Source organism: Notamacropus eugenii, chromosome 5, assembly GCF_028372415.1.
Source record: "Notamacropus eugenii isolate mMacEug1 chromosome 5, mMacEug1.pri_v2, whole genome shotgun sequence".
Taxonomy (NCBI): domain Eukaryota; kingdom Metazoa; phylum Chordata; class Mammalia; order Diprotodontia; family Macropodidae; genus Notamacropus; species Notamacropus eugenii.
Genome location: NC_092876.1, coordinates 26,233,302 through 26,252,561, shown reverse-complemented (window position 1 = coordinate 26,252,561; position 19,260 = coordinate 26,233,302). Strand labels below are relative to the sequence as shown.

Sequence of the window (19,260 nt, the reverse complement as noted above, 5' to 3'; positions counted from 1 at the left end):
GGAAAAAAGAGTCCCTGCCCTGAAGGAGCCTACGATCTCCTACAATGCCATCTAGCTGCAAGACTTTATATACAAATTAAATTTCATCTTATTAGGGTCAGCTCAATTTCTGTCTTTTGCTTTGGATCCTTCATCTGGCACCCACTATATTAGCTATCCTTCCTGGCTTTGGTGTTATTCAAAAGAGTATAAAACATACCACTTATGCCTTTACCCACATCCACAGGCAACACAGTGATTAGAGGGGTAGTCTGGACAACAGAATCCTGACTCAGGCACACTCACTGGCCAGGTGACCCTGGGCAAGTCATCTACCCTTGGACTCAACTTCCTCATCTGTAAAATAGATAATAATATCGCCCACCTATCACCACAGGGTGGTTGGGAGGTTCATTTCTAACCCCCATCAACCAATTTTCCTCCCTCTTGATGAGAATCAGGTCCATAATAAGGTTTTCCTTGGTTGGAATAAAGAATATTCACTTCATCCTTCCAAAAAGTAGAGGAACCAACAAGTTATCACTCATTCACCCCATTATCAGCCTTAGTTTCTTCACCTATAATGTAGGAAGGAGCTGAGATGATCTTCCAAATCTAATAATCTAGGATGATAGAATTCAAAGCTGCAAAAGAGTTCGGAATAAATAATATTTGTAAAGAACTTGGCAAACTTCAAAATACTATGTAATTGCTAGCTAGTAGTAGTAGTAGTGGTAATGGTAACAATAATAATAGTAGAAGTGGTGGTGGTAGTAGTAGCAGAAGTAGTAGTAGTAATGGTAGTAGTAGCAATAGTAGTGGTAGTAGTAGTGAAAGTGGTAGTAGTAGTAGCAGTGGTAATAGTAGTGATAGTAGTAGTAGTAGTTGTAGTAGTAGTAGTAGTAGTCAGGTTGTGGTAGAAGTATGGTTAGGATTAGTAGTGGTAGTCATAGTAGCAGTAGTAGTAATCTGCACTCATTGCCTCAGACCTTGTAAGGAGGAGAAGCAGAAGTCCCTGAAGAGTGAATGGATGGATAGACTGGCCAGGCCCAAACTCTGGAGAGGGATGGAAGGATCAAGGATCAAGGAGGGGGGTGCTGCCCTCCAGGACGTTTTGATTTGATGTAGTTCATTACATGTGCATTGTCTCCATCATGAATGGGATGGGCTCTGGGGCTACAAAGGCCAAAAACTGAAATAATCCCTGAGCCAAGGGAATTCTACAGAGGGAAAATGGGGATCGAAGGGAGGCTGTCTATTCCAGGCATAGGGTACAATGTGAGTAAAGCCAGTGAGGAGAGACAAGGAAACATCAAATTTTGTAGGAATGCAGAAAATATGAAAGGGGACAGTGTGAGATAAGGTAAGATAAGGTTATACCTTCGGTTACAGTCAGGAGTCTAGAAGGGAGAGAGGGAAGCTTCCCGCTCCTCACCGTCTAATCTGTGTGACTAAAGGGGATTCCTTCTCAGATGCTGAGGGGACAGGATCACCTCTGATTTTTCAGGATATGACTCAGATTTGATGATCTTTGGTCCTTCTAATAACCCAGGGTGGGCTCTTCCCGGACCAGTAGGCTGATAGCCTCTGACATTCTCAGCTATTCCCAGAGTCAAAGGGATGCCCTGATTACCAACCCTGGGCAATCAGGGAAAGCCTCAGATGACTGAAGCCAGAAGGCGAAAACCCCTGCCATTAGCCCAGGGGTACAAGGAAGACTCAAACACAAGGACCTTTGACTGGAAATAAAAATGGATCCATTGTCTTCATGGGTGGAACCAAACAAGAGAGGGAGTGTGTATGTGTGTGTGTGTGTGTGTGTGTGTGTGTGTGTGTGTACGTATGTATGTGTGTGTGTGTGTGTGTGTACAAGAGAGTGTCAGAGACAGAGGAAAGCGAGATACAATATACAATAATATAGTCCTACAAAATGAATGAGCAACAGGAGAGGGGGAAAGCAAAGAACACAGTCCTGAAGGATATGAGGAAAGGGTTCCCCCATCCACCCATGGTTTCAATTATTATTATTATCATTTACCACCCAGTTTCCTGTGATCCCCAAAGTCCACAAAGTTCAGGAACATGTGCGGCTCCCCAGGGGGTAGGAGACACAAGAGGCTTAACTGGTTCCCATTTCAAAGTTGTTAATAGAACTCCCCCCCTCCTTCCTCTCCCTCTCCCTCCCTCCCTCCCTCTCTCTCTCTCCTCTCCCTCTCTCTCTCTCTCTCTCTCCTCTCTCTCTCTCTCTCTCTCTCTCTCTCTCTCTCTCTCTCTCTCTCTCTCTCTCTCTCTCTCCCTCCTTCCCTCCCTCCCTCCCTCATTTCTTATTGGCAAAGAGAGAAAACAAATTTCAGACAAGTCACCACCTTCCCCACCAACTGCAGTCTTCCCACTAATACAAGGGAACAGGTTTTAGTTCTTCCACACCCACCTCCCCCTGCCAAGAATTTCAGGAAACTCAAGAATTAGAAGAGTCAAGGAGACTGAAGTCAAGTGATAAAAATAAAATAAACTCTCTAATTCATTCATGCTTGTCACCTGACCAGACCTAATCACACAGGTCTGGAGGTGCAGAGGAAGGAGCTCTGGATTTGGGATCAAATGACCTGGGATTAAATCCCAGCTCTGCCACTTATGACCTTGGATAAGTTACTTTCCCTGTGGCTCAATATCCTCTTCTGCAAAAAGAGGGGGTTAGACTGGATCACATCCGAAGTTCTTTCCCACCCAAAAATCCTGTGATTGCCAGGATAAATATTATGGGAGTAGGGAAAGAACATTATCTTTGCCCTTGAGTTTAATGATGCCAGAAATCCACTATTAAGCATTCCTTTGGCACTGGTATTCAGACATGTCTGACTCTTTGTGATGCCACGGACCATAGCACACCAGGTTCTTCTACCCTCCAGTCTCTCAAAGTCTGTCCAAGTTCATGGTCCTTGCTTTCATGACACTGTCCGCCCATCTCATTCTCTGTCATTTCCTTCTACTTTCACCTTCAGTCTTTCCCAACATCAGGATCTTTTCCAATGAATCCCATCTTCTCATCATGTGTCCAGAGTACTAAAGTTCCAGCTTCAGTATTTGTCCTTCCAATGAATTGTCTGAATTTCTTTATTGACATATTTGATCTCTGTGCTGTCCAAGGGACTGTCAAAAGTCATTTCCAGCCCCACCATTCGAAAGCATTGATTCTGCAGCGCTCAGCGTTAATTCTGCTCTCGCAGCCATATGTTGCTATTGGACAAAAACCTAGATTTGACTATACAGACCTTTGTCAAAGGTGATGTCTCTGCTTTTTAGTATGCCGTCCAGACTTGCTATAGCTCTTCTTCCAAGGAGCAAGCGTCTTTTAATTCCATAGCTGCAATCGCTTTCTGCAATGATCTGTGAGCCCAAGTATATAAAATCTGACACTGTTTCCATTTCTTCTCCTTCTATTTGACAGGAAGTGATGGAACTAGTGGTCAAGATCTTAGTTTTTTTATGTTAAGTTTCAAGCCAGTTCTCACACTCTCCTGGTTAGTCCTCATTAAGAGACTTCTTAATTCCTCTTCAGTTTCTGCCATCAGTTTCTGCATATCTAAGATTATTCATGTTTCTCTTGGTAACCTTAATTCCAGCTTTGGATTCATCCAGTCTGGCATTTCCCAGGATATACCCTGCATATAAATTAAATAAGTAAGGCAGCAACATAAAGCCTTGTGATGCTTCTTTTACCATCTTAAATTAATCAGTTTTTCCATGTTTGGTTCTAACTGTTGCTTCTTGACCCACATATGAACAATTCCTCAAAAGGCAAGTAGGATGACCTGGTCCTCCTATATCTTTGAGGACTTGTCACATTTGGATGTGATCCACCCAGTTGGTACAAATGTGAGTCCCTGAGTAGAGATTTAAAAAATAAAAAAAGTATTGTGGGTAGAACCCCACCTTAGCTCTGATCCCTCAGCACCTGGTGCCTGGAACATTGCAGCAGCCTCCCAAGAGGGAACTTTGGTGTGTGTGCACTCATGTGCATGTGTATGTGTGTGCATGTGTGTGTATTCTGTCTATGTGTGTGTGCACGTGTACATGTGTGTGTGCGTAAAAGAAAGAGACAAAGTCAGACACAGGAAGAAGAAAACAAGATACAGTCCCACACTCCCAAGCCTCCTCCCCTTTCTCTCACCTCTCTCTCTCCCTCTCTCCCTCTCTCTCTCTCTCCTCTCTCTCTCTCTCTCTTCATCCCAATCCATCCTCCACATTGCTGCCAAAACAACTGTTCTTTAAACACAGAATTGACCATGTGAGTTCCACTATTCAGCCAACTTCAGTGACTTCCTCTGGTCCCTAGAATAAACTATAAAGGCCTCTGTTTAGCTTTTAGCTTCTATACCTAGAGTTCTATACAATCTGACCCTACTCTGCATTTTAAGGGCAGCTAGGGAATATAATAGACAGAGAGGCAGCCCTAGAGTCAGGAGGACCTGAGTTCAAATTTAGCCTCAGACATTTACTAGCTGTGTGACCCTGAGCAAGTCACTTCATCTTGTATGCCTCAGTTTGCTCATCTGTAAAAATGAGCAGGAGAAGAAAATGGCAAACCACTCTAGTGTCTTTGCCAAGAAAACCTCGAGCAGGATCATAAAGAGTTCATGACTGAACAACAACAACTGTATTTCGAGACTCATTGGACATTGCTCCCCCTCCCAAGTTCTTCAGCATAGCCCAACTGGCTTTCTATGTATTCTTCACAAGGGGCATTTCATCTACCATCTCCACATGTTTGCACTGGTCATCCCACACACCTGGAATGCACTCCCTCCTTACCTCCAACTCATAGGGTTCCTCTCTCCTTCAAATACCATATTCTACAAAAAGCCTTTCCTAATTCTCCCACAACTGTTTCTCTCCCAAACTACCTTGAATTTAACTTCTCTGCATGTATTTATTTGCCCAGAAACCTTTCCGAGTTCACATAGAGCTGGTATTCAAAACCAGGTCTCCTATCTTCAAACTCAGTACTCTTATCACCATATCACTTAAACTGCCAAAATGAGTACCAAAGTCACTTGTTCTCTCTGGGCCTCGCTAGATGGACTAAATAGTCCTTAAGTTCTCTTCAGGTTTGACACTATTTTCTCAGGCTCCTTACCTCAGTGTCATCCTTGACTCCTTTCTCTCCTTCAGTCCCAAATATGATTGGCAGCTAAGTCCAGCTGATTTTGCCCCTTGTACCCACCTCCTCTCTTTTCCTTCAGCTACCACACCAGTTCAGACCCTCACCAGCTCTCCCCTGGATCCCTTCTAACTGATATCCCAGCTTCTGGTCTCTGCCTTCCCCTATCCATTCTCCTCTATACAGTCATTGAAATAATCTTCCTAAAGCACTGGCCAACCCTGTCATCTCCTGCTCAGAATCATTAGTCACTTTCTAGTGCCTCAATTCCACCAGGCAGCTGAGGCCTTCTCTGGTTCTAATACACCTTTTGGGCCTCGGTTTTTCTCTCACATTCTGTGCTCTGGTCACACTGACCCATTAGTGATTCTTCTACACAGCCCTCCCCTTGGGTGCTTGGAAGGCTCTCCCTGTCATCCACCTCCCTAAATCTCTGTCTTCCTATAATGGAGGTCCAGAGGTGACTTCCTCCATGAAGCCTCCCCTGATCCCCCCCATTGTTAGCACTCTCTCCATCCTCAAAGTCTTGTATTTACTTATCTGGGTATATGTTGCACTGACCAGCAAAATATTAACCTCTTTTCATGTTTTGCCCTGTCCCTTACACGGTGCATTATTACACACAATAGGCACTTTAAAAATGTTTACAACTTATATTTTATTCTAAATTCTTTGTCCAAAGTCTCCCCCAACCCACTCCACCCAGCTCTGACATTCTGTGTTCTAAGGTCCCTTCTGAGACTGAGTCCACTATTCTATAATCTCTATCTCAGTGTGGTCCAGGAGAAAGAGCAGTGAACTTGGAGTCAAAAGTCTGGGTTCAAATTCTGCTCCTTTAGTTTGCTACCTTTGTGACCAGACAAGTTGCTAAAACTCTTAGTTTCCTCATATGTAAAATGAAAGAACTTCTAAGGTCCCCTAAATCTTTGATCTCTTGATCAGTTTCTCAAAGCTATTCCTGAAAACAGCTAAGTAAAGATAAAAGAGACGCTCTGAAGGTATCAGATCCTGGGTGGGAAAGGGAAAAGGATGCTGAAAGGTCTGACTCCCCATTCCCCATGGCATCTCCTACCCCTTCCCCATCATCATCTGTGTTTCTGTCTCTTTGTTCTTCCCACCAGAACCATTGGAATTCCATGTCAAAGTGAATTTCCTACGATTAGGGACTAGATAGATGCCTTTTGTCAAGGACTCTCTAAAATTTTGTCTGGGAACTGAAATGATATCAAGAATACTCTAGAGAATTGAATTGGAAGGGATCTCAGCAGCCAAAATCCGACCAAGACACAAAATGAATGTAGAGAATAATACTCTGGAGGAATGGTCGTGGAACTGGCCTTTGAAGAGAGGGAGAAGCCCAGCTCTGGAGGCCGCCCAGTCCAGTTGGCAACAACTCTCATTGTCAGATCTGTCCTGACTTCGAGCCTAAATTAATCTCTTTGTAACTTCTACCCACTGCTCCAGGTTCTGAACAAGGACAACCCTTCCTTCAAACACTGTTGTTGTTCAGTCATTTCAATCATGTCAGTCTCTGTCAGGGTTTTCTTGGTAAGGATACTGGAGTGGTTTGCCATTTCCTCCTCCAGCTTATTTTACAGATGAAGAAACTGAGGCAAAATAGGGTTAAGTGACTTGCCCAGGATCACACAGCTAGGAAGTGTCTAAAGCTGGATCTGAACTTAGTGTTCCTGACTTGTCCAAATGACAGCCCTTCCAATGTTGAAGACAGCTATCAAGCTCCCCCTCATCCCCTAATCTTTTCTTCTCTGCCCAATCCATCAGTATATTCTCATGTGATATGGATTCAAGGCCCCTCACCAGTGCTGGCTGCCCTCCTCTGCATACTCTTCCAGGCTTTTAAAAGCATAGCACCCAGATCTGAATAAGGGTAAGGTACAGATCATTCTGTGATACTGAATAATTTAACCCCCTAGAAAGGCTTTCCAAGGACTTTGGTTCCCTTCATGGGGTAGAGCAGAATGAGTGAAGGATCATAGGAGACCTGAGCTGAGTCCCAGGTCTAACACTCTCTGACTGAGTGCCCTTAGGCACTGCCCTTGGCTGCTCTGAAACCCAGACTTCTCATGGGTAAAAGGAGGATCCTTGCACCTTCCCATCATAGATCTTTTTCAGAAGATGGTCTGAACTTGACCTCATAGTAGACTGAGGAACATAATGAAGATGCTGGATCACAAAGTCGAGTCTGGGGTTAGTGTGAAAGGAGGACACGTTTCATACTTGGGGGCACTGGTCTGGTAAGAGCGTTGGTTCCTTTGTTATCCAGGATGCCCTCTCCCTACCCCACACTCTTTTGTTCATTGGTAAATTTGATGGAAATGTTAAGCACCACCTGGGCGTTCAACTAACTGCATTACCATAGGAAAATCAATTCCCCTCTCAAGCCTCAGTTTGTCCTCTGCAAAATCAGGTGGGTTGGACTAAATATTCTCTAAGGTCCCTTCCTGCTCTAAAATCTGGGCTTACATTTCCAGGTCCCTTCCAGGACTTCCATTCTCTGTTCCAAGTTTTCTGTCTGCTAGAACATTCTAAGGTTCTTTCCAGCTCTTACATTCTCTAGTCTATAGTCTATGAACTGTTCTAGCTCTAACATTCTAGCTCTAACATTGAGTTGTCTCAACTACAACATCCCATTTCTACTCTAGGTTGCTTGAGAAATTAAAATTGTTTATTTAAATTTAAAATTTAAATTGTGTTAACACAATTTAAAAAAATGTTTTGACAACTGCATTTCAATATAACTGGTTCCCTTTGTAATCCCACTTATTTTATTTCATGCATTTAAAAAAGTTCTAAGAAGGGGTCCATTGACTTGAGCAGCTTTCCAAAGGGGAAAAGATTAAGAAGCCTCGTTGTACACTAAAGGGGTCCTCCATATCCAATGTTCTGTGTTCTAAGGGCCCTTCTGGCTGTGGCAGTCTACACTCTAAAGACATTTTCAGCTCTACACAAACTAGGTACTTTCCAAATTGAATTGAAGGAGCCTCAGGTACTTTGCTTTGCTCTTACAGAGATTACAGGCAGTTTGAGTATGTTCTACTTCCGGCTCTCCCCTCCTCCATCTCTCTTCCCCAACCCCACTATCCCAACAAGTTGCAGACAGTTTCTCAGAGCTTGCAAGGAGATTCCAGAATCCTTTGGTGAAGATCCATTCCAGGATTCATTGTATTCCTAAGTCATTGGGTTCACCTGTCTCTTCATTATCTGATTGCCATCCTCAGAGTCTGGATTTTTTTTCTTTTGATACTGTCTTTTCTCTCCATTTTGCAAACATGGGTGTATTCAGAAAGCAGCAGAAAACCTGGTTTCTAGGCCGAATCACCCTCACTGAGTGTGACTAAAATGACACTCTTACTAAATTTACAACTGTTTGCATAGCCATTACCAATCCATAAAGAGCCAGGAAGAGGAAGAAGAGGGCAAGGGACTAGGGGGAGTAGCCACAGCTGAGCTCATGTTAGGGAGAGCTCTTGGGGCCAGGCCAAGTCACAAAGTGGCCATAAAACACACCCTGGCCCCACCTGTGGACCCATTCCCACCAGCGTCACTTGCCTTGCCTCATCTGACCCTCTCAGCCTGCCTCTCCCAGCTCAAAAGAGCCCAGCCTAAGCTGCCCCCTCCCAGGGTGGGTGAATTCTCACCCAAGAGAGCTCAGTGTGGAGGAAGAGGAGAGTGGAGGCAGGAGGGGATTATGTTCCTGGCAACCTGACTCACTGTCTCACCTGGGCAGGGAATGATTAGATCAGCTACGGGGGTTAGAGGAAACACATCTGTTCCTCTTTCATACAAAGCCTCTTGTCACACAAGACAATACAAGAGGCTCTCCTTTTCCGGAAAGCCAGGCAGCCCTCCTCTCTCTCACCCCTCACCTGTTCTTCACCATCCTGACCACATTCCTCCAAAGATAGCTCACACTTTTGTTTAAATTTCGACTTCTAGGAAATATCAATGCGATTCAGTTCCTTAAAAATACAACCAAGCAGTTCAAGCTTTCTTTAGGATGACACCGACCTAGGATGGGGAAGTGTGAGAAAAGTATGGGACTGAGGGGCCAGAGGTCAAAACTAGCCTCCATACTTACTAGCTGCGCTGTCGCAGACAAGTGACTCCATCTTGCACAGCCTCAGTTTCCTTACCTGTAATAACAAAAATAATCACACTTGCTATATTTCTCTTTGAGAGTTAATATGGCATACTGGGTCAGCCTTGGAGCCAGGAAAATCTGAGTTCAAGGCTTACCTCTGACACATAGACTGTGTGAACCTAGGCAAGTCTCACAGGGGCTCAGGGAAGTCTCTAAAAACATAATTTATAAAGGAATTGTTCATCTGTATCAGAGGAGGGATTTTATTTCCCAGTAGGCATCCCTCTCACCAGGGGAATAATAGCTTAGGAGGCAAAATAACATACGTATGGTCACATTCAACAAATATTTGTCGAGTAACAACTATTACGTTTAGTAACTGCTAATAATAATATCAGATAAAGCTTTAAGGTTTACAGAAAGCTTTGCAAATATGATCTCTCAATTCATCCTCACCACAACACTGGGAGGCAGGCGCTATTATCATCCCATTTTACAGAAGAGGAAACAAGTAGAGGAGTGAATCCCCTCTTCAAGGTTCACAAAATGCTTCACACAGTCTCTTGGTGTAGTGGCCAGCGGTGTGTTTGGGGCCAGAGTTCAAATCCCAGCTCTGGCTACTTGCTGATGGTGGGTAAATGATCACATTTCTCTGGACTTGGTTTCATGATCTGTACGATGGAAGAGCTGGATTTAATCTTTCTTCCCTTTCTAGATCCTACGCATGGCCACTTCTACTTCAGAAACAAAGAAAAACTAAAGCATAGCTTAAATGAGACATCCAGGGTCACAGTGCAGCTGGCAAGGGGTGCAGAAAGCAGCTGGTTTGAATGTAGAATTCTGGGTTCCAAATAAGGGTTTGCTCTAGAATAGTCTAAAGCAGCAAGAGAAAACTTAAACTGTAACATGCAGTCTAGGGGGCCCCCCAACCTGTAGACCAAGAACCCCTAAACTGTAATGATTCACAAATAAACAAACATGCCTCCTTCAGACCAATTCATATGAGACATGTATGTGTAAGGGGACTTTGAACATGCCCAGGTCACCTAACATGGAGGCACTCTGCATCCCCTACCAGTGGCTGGGCATAGTCTCCTCTGATTAGCTGGGTCACCCAGAATAGACCATATCTTTCAAAATAACCAGACTAGGTCAGTCTCTCTTTTTCTCCTGCTGTGTCCAGAGAATGAAGGTCATAGGTTCACCCACAACACTGATACCAGCGAGAGGGGAAGGACTTCCTTCCTCCGCTCCCTCTTTTATAGAGACCCATGAAATGGTCACAGGGCTGTTAGTTTCAATTCTTTGGTGTTTGTCCTTCTCAGTTTCCGGTGCCAGGTGTGATCTCCACAAGACCCAGAATTGAGCCATGGTGACCTTGGAGCCAGGACCCCTGGTGGGATGTTACAAGCCAGTCAGCCCAGAAGGGAAGCCCTGAAAAGCCAGGGTGCCTGACACCAGAGCCCAAGGTAGGTCTGGGACTTGGAAACGGGATTGTGATATATAGAAACAGAGTTCAGCTGTGAAACTATTCCCCATCCCCACCTTAGCACTGGAATGGCTCACGGGGAAAGGAGAATTTAAAGCCCATTTTGTATATTTGTATATTTATCATTATACTTGTTGAAGCAAACCTGCCTTTGTAAAATCTAATTCAGCTTTAAGGAGTTAAGTGGGACTGGAGTGCAGAGGGCCCACCTCTTATGTGTCTTGACACATAATGACTGTGTGACCCTGGAGAACTCTCTCCATTTCTCACTATTCCAGGTGACTCACAGAGACAAACATTCAGAGCAGACACCTGACTGTTTTGAGAGAGGGGATTTCCTTATCCAGGAGTTCCTTATATAATAAAACCATAAGTTGGTGCCGTTCTCATCCTATCCTTTCTCAGTCAACAAATATTAACAATATAACTCTGACATGGATGTGTCTCAAGTGTGTTTAAGCTAAAAAAAAGCTTGCTTCAGTCTCTCATTTTGTGGATGAGAAGTCCCAGAGAAGGGAGTGACTCAGTAGCATCGTAGGATGTCAGAAGAGAATGAGCTCAAGGATGTAGAATTTGGAACTTGAATGCTGGGCAGGAAGTCAACAGGCAGAGTTAAAGAGATTGGGGAATGGTAACATTTCCAGGAAGGAGGTATAGAGAAAGGAACAAAGGAAGGAAGGGAGAGAGAGAGAAAGGAAGAGGAGAAAGGAAGGAAAGAGGGAAGGAAGGAAGGAAGGAAGGAAGGAAGGAAGGAAGGAAGGAAGGAAGGAAGGAAGGAAGGAAGGAGCAGTCTTACCTGCATTCTAGTGCAGGAGACAACACAACAGTTATAAAAAATACATTTTGAAGCACCACGGTGAACAAAATGCTGGGCCTAGAGTCAAGAGGTCCTGAGTTCAAATTCAGCCTCAGACATAGATTGTGTATGCCCTGGGCAAGTCACTTAACTCCTATTTATCTGTTTCCCCATCCATAAAAGGGGTTCATAGCTGCACCTGCCTCACAGGGTTCTTGTGAGGGTCAGAGATAATGATTGTGAAGGTGCTTGGCACAGTGCCAAGCCTACACAGTAGACACTACTTACATGTGAGCTACTTCTATATGTACACAGTCACCAAACATTGATTAAGCACCTACTAAGTGCCAGGCACTGTGTGAGACACTAGAGATACAGAGAAAAATGAAAATATATTTTCTTTCAAGGAGCTCCTGGTCTGGAGTGGGGGGGAGAGGTGAGCCCAGACGACATGCTCACCACTATGCACAGACAAGATGGATACAGGAACACAGAGACGACCTCAGAGCAAAGACATTAACATTCAGGAGGCTTGGGAAAGGCTTCTTGCAGCCAGGAGGTCAGGGAAGGTCTCACACATAGGAGGAAGGGCACTACAGGTATGGGAGGAAGCCCTAGCCCAGCCAGAGCTGGAGGCCTGAAGACCAAGTTTGGGGAAGGGTAGGGCCAATTTGTAATGCATGATGGGAACCAGTGCATAAGGAGCCTGGAGACATGGACAGGAACCAGACTACACAGAAGACAGTCTGCATTTTATCCTAGCTAGAGGCATTAGGGGTGCCCTGGAGCTTTGGAAATGTGAAAGTGATAGGGGAGGCCAGGCTCTAGGAAGATCCCTCCGACAGCTGTGGGTGGGAAGGACTAAGCAAAGGAGAGCCTGGGGATAGGGAGACCAATAAGGAACCTCCTCCAATAATTCAGGCAAAAGCTCATGAGAGTCTGAACTCAGCTGGAGCCTAAGAATGGAAAGATGGGTCAAACAGAGTTGAAACAACTATGTACAAAGATGTGTACAGAATAAATGGAACGTAATCTTAGACATGAGCATTAGGATGTCTCTCTTTGGCATAGATCCACCATGGAGAGAAGGGAAGTTGAAAAGCCATTTGATGGAAAATCCAGAGTTGGACAAGGCAGTGTCCTCCATGGGATCTTGGAGGTGGAAGAGATCTTGGGAACCATCTTTTAACACCTTCATTTTTAGATGGAAAACTAAGATCAGAGGGGTGAAGTCACAGTGGTAAACCGAGGCCAGACCTCCTGACTTCTGGTCCAAGGCCCTGCTCCAAGCTGTTCTCTCTCCAGACTTATAGGCACAGACAGGGTACCACTCTTGACTTTGTGAGGGTGTAAGCACATAGGCCAGAAATTTTTGCCCCCATAAACATAACAAGGGCTCTTAATTTCCACCAGCAATCACAGGCCAGAACTACCCATGGACCCCCAGCAAGGGGCTCAGGCTTCCCCATAAATGACAAATAGACATCTGTCTCATTTCTGATCACTGCTCCCCATGACCACTGAGCCTACCCTGATCAGGCCCTCCTCTCTTCCCCAGGCTGGTCTTACTGCCTCAAATCAATTAGCTCTCTGGTCCCTCCTTCCCACCGCTGGCAGAATGAGTGTGCACCCCTAATGCATACTCTGTGATTATGTCACACCTCCCTCAAGACCCTTGGGTACCCTACGAAATCAAGTTTCAGTCCCCAACAGAGGAGCCGAAAGCCCCACAATCTGGCTTAGCTCCTACCTCTCCCTCAAGTCTTTACTCCTCCCTCTCACCCCCCCCTTTTATGAAATTCCAGCTCAACTGGATTTACCCCTTCTCACCCTGTCCACCCCTGATCCGCATCACTACTAGTTCATTCCTTCCAAAAAAAATTGCCTTCCACTAATTTTGTACTGATTTTCTGTCTACTCACATGCGGACACATTTCGTCCCAACAGAAGCTCCCTGAAGCCAAGGCTGTTTTTGTCCTTGCTTCTCCAGTAGCTAGGACAGTGCCTGGCATTCAGGAGGCACCTGTAATAATTGGTTGTTGAACAACAAAGCTAACAAAAACCACATGATTATCTCAATAGATGCAGAAAAAGCTTTTGACAAAATACAACATCCATTCCTACTAAAAACATTGGAGAACGTAGGAATAAAGGGAACTTTCCATAAAATAATAAGCAGTATCTACCTAAAACCTTCAGCAAGCATTATATGCAATGGGGATAAGCTAGATGCATTCCCAATAAGATCAGGGGTGAAACAAGGTTGTCCATTATCACCACTATTATTCAATATGGTACTAGAAATGTTAGCTGTAGCAATTAGACAAGATAAAGATATTCAAGGAATTAGAATAGCCAAAGAAGAAACTAAGTTATCACTCTTTGCAGATGATATGATGATTTACCTAGAGAATCCCAGAGATTCAAGTAAAAAATTACTTGAATTAATAAACAACTTTGGCAAAGTTGCAGGGTACAAAATAAACCCACACAAATCTTCTGCATTCCTATATATTAGCAACAAAGTTCAACAGCAAGAGATAGAAAGAGAAATCCCATTTAAAGTTAGGGTAGACAGTATAAAATACTTAGGTGTCTACCTGCCAAAACAAACCCAGGGACTATATGAACACAATTACAAGACACTTTTTGCACAAATAAGGTCAGATTTAAGTAAGTGGAAAAACATTAGTTGCTCATGGGTAGGCCGTGCTAATATAATAAAAATGACAATTCTACCCAAATTAATATACTTATTTAGTGCCATACCAATTAAACTATCAGACAATTACTTTCTAGAGCTGGATAAAATAATATCAAAATTCATTTGGAAAAACAAAAGGTCCAGAATATCAAAGGGACTAATGAAAAGAAATGCCTGGGAAGGTGGCCTAGCGCTACCAGACCTTAAACTGTACTATAAAGCAGCAATTATCAAAACCACTTGGTATTGGCTAAGAAACAGAGAGGTAGACAAGTGGAATAGACTTGGCACTCAAGATGCAGTAGGCAAGGAATATAGCAACCTTCTGTTTGATAAACCCAAGGACCCCAGCTTCTGGGATAAGAACTCATTGTTTGATAAAAATTGCTGGGAAAACTGGATAACAGTGTGGCGGAAATTAGGCATAGACCCATACCTGACACCGTACACAAGAATAAAGTCCAAATGGGTACATGATTTAGGTATAAAGATTGATACCATGAATAAACTGGAGAAGCAAGGAATAGTGTATTTATCAGATCTATGGAGAAGGGAAGAATTCTTTACTAAAGGAGAGATAGAATGCAATATGAAATGCAAAATGGATAACTTTGATTACATTAAACTGAGAAGTTTTTGCACAACCAAACCCAATGCAACCAAAATCCGGAGGGATGTAGTAAATTGGGAAAAAATTTTTACAGCTAAGCTCGGGGATAAAGGCCTCATTTCTAGAATATATAGAGAACTGACCCAAATGTATAATCATACAAGTCATTCCCCAATTGATAAATGGTCAAAGGATATGAACAGGCAATTTTCAGAGGAAGAAATTAAAGCTATCTATAATCATATGAAAAAATGCTCTAAATCACTATTGGTTAGAGAGATGCAAATCAAAACAACTCTGAGGTACCACATCACACCTATAAGATTGGCAAACATGACAGAACAAGAAAATGATAAATGCTGGAGAGGATGTGGGAGATTTGGAACACTAATTCATTGTTGGTGGAGCTGTGAGCGCATCCAACCATTCTGGAGAGCAATTTGGAACTATGCCCAAAGGGCTACAAAAATGTGCATACCCTTTGACCCAGCAATATCGCTACTAGGACTATATCCCCAAGAGATCATAAAAATGGGAAAGGGTCCCACATGTACAAAAATATTTATAGCAGCACTCTATGTAGTTGCCAAAAAATGGAAGTCAGGGGGATGTCCATCAATTGGGGAATGGCTGAATAAATTATGGTATATGAATGTAATGGAGTAATATTGTGCCATAAGAAATGATGAACAAGAAGACTTCAGAGAGGCCTGGAAGGACTTATATGACCTGATGCTGAGTGAAAGGAGCAGAACCAGGAGAACTTTATGCACAGCAACAACCACAGTGTGTGAGAGTTTTTTCTGGTAGACTTAGATTTTTGTAATAACACAAGAACTTCTGAAAAAAAAAAAAATCCCAATGGTGGACCTCAAGGCAAAATGCCTTCCACACTCAGAGAGAGAAATATGGAAGTCACTCACATAATGTAGCAGATCATGTTTGTGTATGTGTATCTGTTTGTGTATCATGTTCTGATTTGTTATACGGATTCTTTCATTTATCTTAGTCTGACTACATAGCATGACTATAGTGAAAATATACTCAATAGGAAAGTATATGTAGAATCTATACAGAATTGTATGCAGTCGTGGGGAGGGAGGGAGGTAGTGGGGGGTGGGTGGGGAGGGATAAAATCGCAATTGTATGGCAGTGATTGTTAAACATTAAAAAAAATAAAAAAATAAAAATAAAAAAAAAAGTCAAGGGCCAAAAAAAAAAAAAAATAATTGGTTGTTGATCTAACGATTGATTGACTTTTTTTTCACACTACCTCCCACCCCCAGGCTTAGAATTGACTCCTTTCTCAGGGCCAACTCAGAAACCTTCCTTTCACAGGCCACACACACTGCGGGTAAGTGTCCTCTTCCTCCTCCTTCTAAGTGGCCCATGGGTCTTAGCTTGACCATCCTCTGCCTCATTACATTCTATCTTGTCCAGGCTTCTCATTTCTGGATACCATGGGGTAACTGGAAGAAGATCAACTGTAAGCTTCTTAAAGCCCAACAGGAATTGTCATTTTTCAGTTGTTTGTCTCACGTATGTCTACCACAGGAAGGTCTAACACAGGTATGTCTACCACAGGTGCTTCACAAGTATCTGATGAACTGAAACACAGGACATCATGACCCATGCCTCCCATTCTTATGAGAAACCTCCATGACATTCTAAACTTGTAGAAGAGGAAGGTTTACCCAACCTAACCCTGGCGTACTGTGGCAATCATGATATGGTACCTAACTTCCTCAGGGTGGTCACTTTACAGCTATCACAGACAGATTTCATCAGCTCCTTCCTTGATGGTGTTATCACACAAATTGAGAAAGATGTTTCTTATAATCAGATATCCCAAGAGTCAGAAGGAACCCAAAAGGTCATCTAACCCAACCCAGAACTGAACAGAAATCCTCTCTCCGGAAGCCCTGGTCGTCCAAAAGCTGACCACAAAGGCATGCGATCATCTGGACTTTGCGTGGAGTCCTTATTACCTGGACCTTATTACCTGGAGTTGACCTTGAGTCAGGAGACCTGGGCTGGAATCCCTGCTCTGTTCCTCATAACCTATCTAGGCAACTGTGGGCACCTCCCCAGGCCTCAGTTGCCTCATCAGGAAAATGGAGACAGTAACTCTTGCACTACTGTCTTTGTTCACAGGATTGCAGTGGGGAAGGGGCTCTGTAAACCTTAAAACATTAGGGAAATGGCAAGAGCTATTACCACAAACCTTCCTCTTCAGTCATTTCTGATTGTTGGAAAGGTTACCTTCCTTCCCTCAACTTAATCATCCTTCAAGACTTCAAATCTTAAAGAATATTTTTAAAAAGACATCAAGTCCTTCTCATTGATCCCCAAGTTCTGCCATATCTTGTCTAAAATGCGTATTTCTTCCAACAACCCTGAACACTGTAACTCACACAGTAGGTCCTTGATCAGTGTCTGTGGATTCCCCGATCTTGAGTGCTGCTACTCTCCTAGCACCCTCCCAATTCTGCTCACCCTTTCCCAAAATATGATCCTGCTACTGTACATGGGATAAAAAACAGAAAGGAGCCAGAGAGGTCACATAGACCCAACCCTGTTATTTTACAAATGAAGACAAGGAGGGTAAGTGACATTCCCAACATCAGTATAGGCACTAAGTAACTGAATTGGTATTCAAACCCATGTTCTCATGTTCCTGCTACAGGGCTCCGTCCACTCCAATGTTTCCTGCCTGGTCCTTCTAAAATATTGGGGCAAGAATCATCCAGAATCTTTCAGGTAGCATCTGACAAGGGCAGAGAACCTTAGGTCTATTGCTTCTCTCGTTTCCAACACCAGACTTCTGTTAGATCAAGTAGCCTGTTGGCCACCAGGCAGCATTGCTGATTCATACTGAGCTTTTGGTCTGCTAAGACCCCCAGAACTTTGTCTAGCCAGCTCTCCCTAAACCCATACTTATTACATAGGTGCCTCTTTTTTCACAGAAGTGTAAGACTTTACATTGATTCCTCCAGGTGCCCTTACACTGACCATAGCTCATAAAGGCTTTGTCCATCTGTCAAAGCCTGTCCTTACCAACTGAGGCTGTGTACCGAGAAAACTTCAGAAGTAGGGGACATCACAACCTTCAGCAGCAGCCTTATCTCTGTTATATAGCTAGTGTTCTGAATTCATCACTTGGACCTTAGGGCTCAAGAAGTGTCCCACATATTTTGAGAGACACTCCCTGGAAGTGAGACTGACAAGACTCTATTTAAGATGTGAATAAAATATGTCTTCCCTCAGGTGCCATGAAGCAATTGATGGTCCAGTTGATAGACTACTGGACCTGAATTCAAATCCAGCTTCAGATACTTACTAGCTATGTGACCCCAGGCAAAAAAAAAATTTAGCCTTTGTTTGTCTCAGTTTCCTCAACTGTAAAATAGGGATGATAACAGCACTCAAGGGGCAGCAAAGTGTCACAGTAGACAGAGAACTGGGCCTAGAGTCAGGAAGACTCATCTTCCTGAGTTCAAATCTAACCATAGACACTTACAAGCTCTGTGACCCTGGGCAAGTCACTTAACCCTGGTTTCCTCATCTGTAAAATGAGCTGGAGAAGGAAATAGCAAATAGCTCTAGAATTTTTGCCAAGAAAATCCCACACAAGTTGGACACAAATGAAAAACGATCAAACAACAACAGTTCTTACCTCATAAAATTGTTATGAAAATCAGATGAGACAATATTTGTAAAAGTCCTTAGCGCAGTGCCTGGCACATAGTAGGTCTAGTCATATGAATGATTTTTCCCTCCCTCCCATGTGTACTCTGGGGCAGAAACCCATGAGGTAGGAAGGTTAGGAATCAATCCTCAACATCCTTGGTTCACTTCCTGTTTTCTATCTGCTAACCTTTCTAAGTTTGGGGGGCAAAGAGGAGGAGAAGTCAGTAGCAGGTGACAGCGATGCCTAGAAAGGCTGAGAGACCTCATTCAGTACTGGTGAGAAGTCACAGTGCAAAGAAAGCAAGGCTCACCATACTTAGCCCACCTCCAAACTGGGAGCTTCACCAGGTTTCTGTTCTGAGCCCTCTAGTCTCTTTATTCTGTCTCTAAATGAGGCCACTTCATCAATTCCCAGGTTTGATTACTATGCAGATGACTCCTAAGTCTGTAGAAATAGCCCCAGTATCTCCCCTGACCCTGCATCACGGATCACCTATCCTGCGATTCAAATCCTATGCCTCAGAGACATCTCAAACTCAGTATCTGTTCCCCACCCCCATGCTAGAAACCCCTCCCCTCTTCCTAAAATTTCCCTAGTAAGTGGTTCCTCCAAGTTGCCCAGTTTCCTAAATTCAGGGTTATCCTAGACTGCTCACTCTCTCTCACCCCACATAACCAATTAGTTACCAGTTCTTGTCATTTCCACCTCCCTAACACCATTCACATTTG

General features: G+C 43.6%; 1 long non-coding RNA gene across 2 annotated transcripts in view; it reads right to left on the bottom strand.

Annotated features, from left to right (window-relative positions):
* Window positions 1-2,476: 2,476 nt before the first annotated feature.
* Window positions 2,477-19,260, bottom strand: part of LOC140503716 (uncharacterized) — a 51,753-nt gene continuing 34,969 nt past the window's right edge. For both annotated transcript variants that reach the window (XR_011966853.1, XR_011966852.1), the window contains 2 exons: window positions 9,240-9,294; window positions 2,477-3,641 (listed from right to left, as the gene is read on the bottom strand). This is a non-coding gene — a long non-coding RNA (uncharacterized lncRNA). The remainder of the gene's footprint in view (window positions 3,642-9,239; window positions 9,295-19,260) is intronic.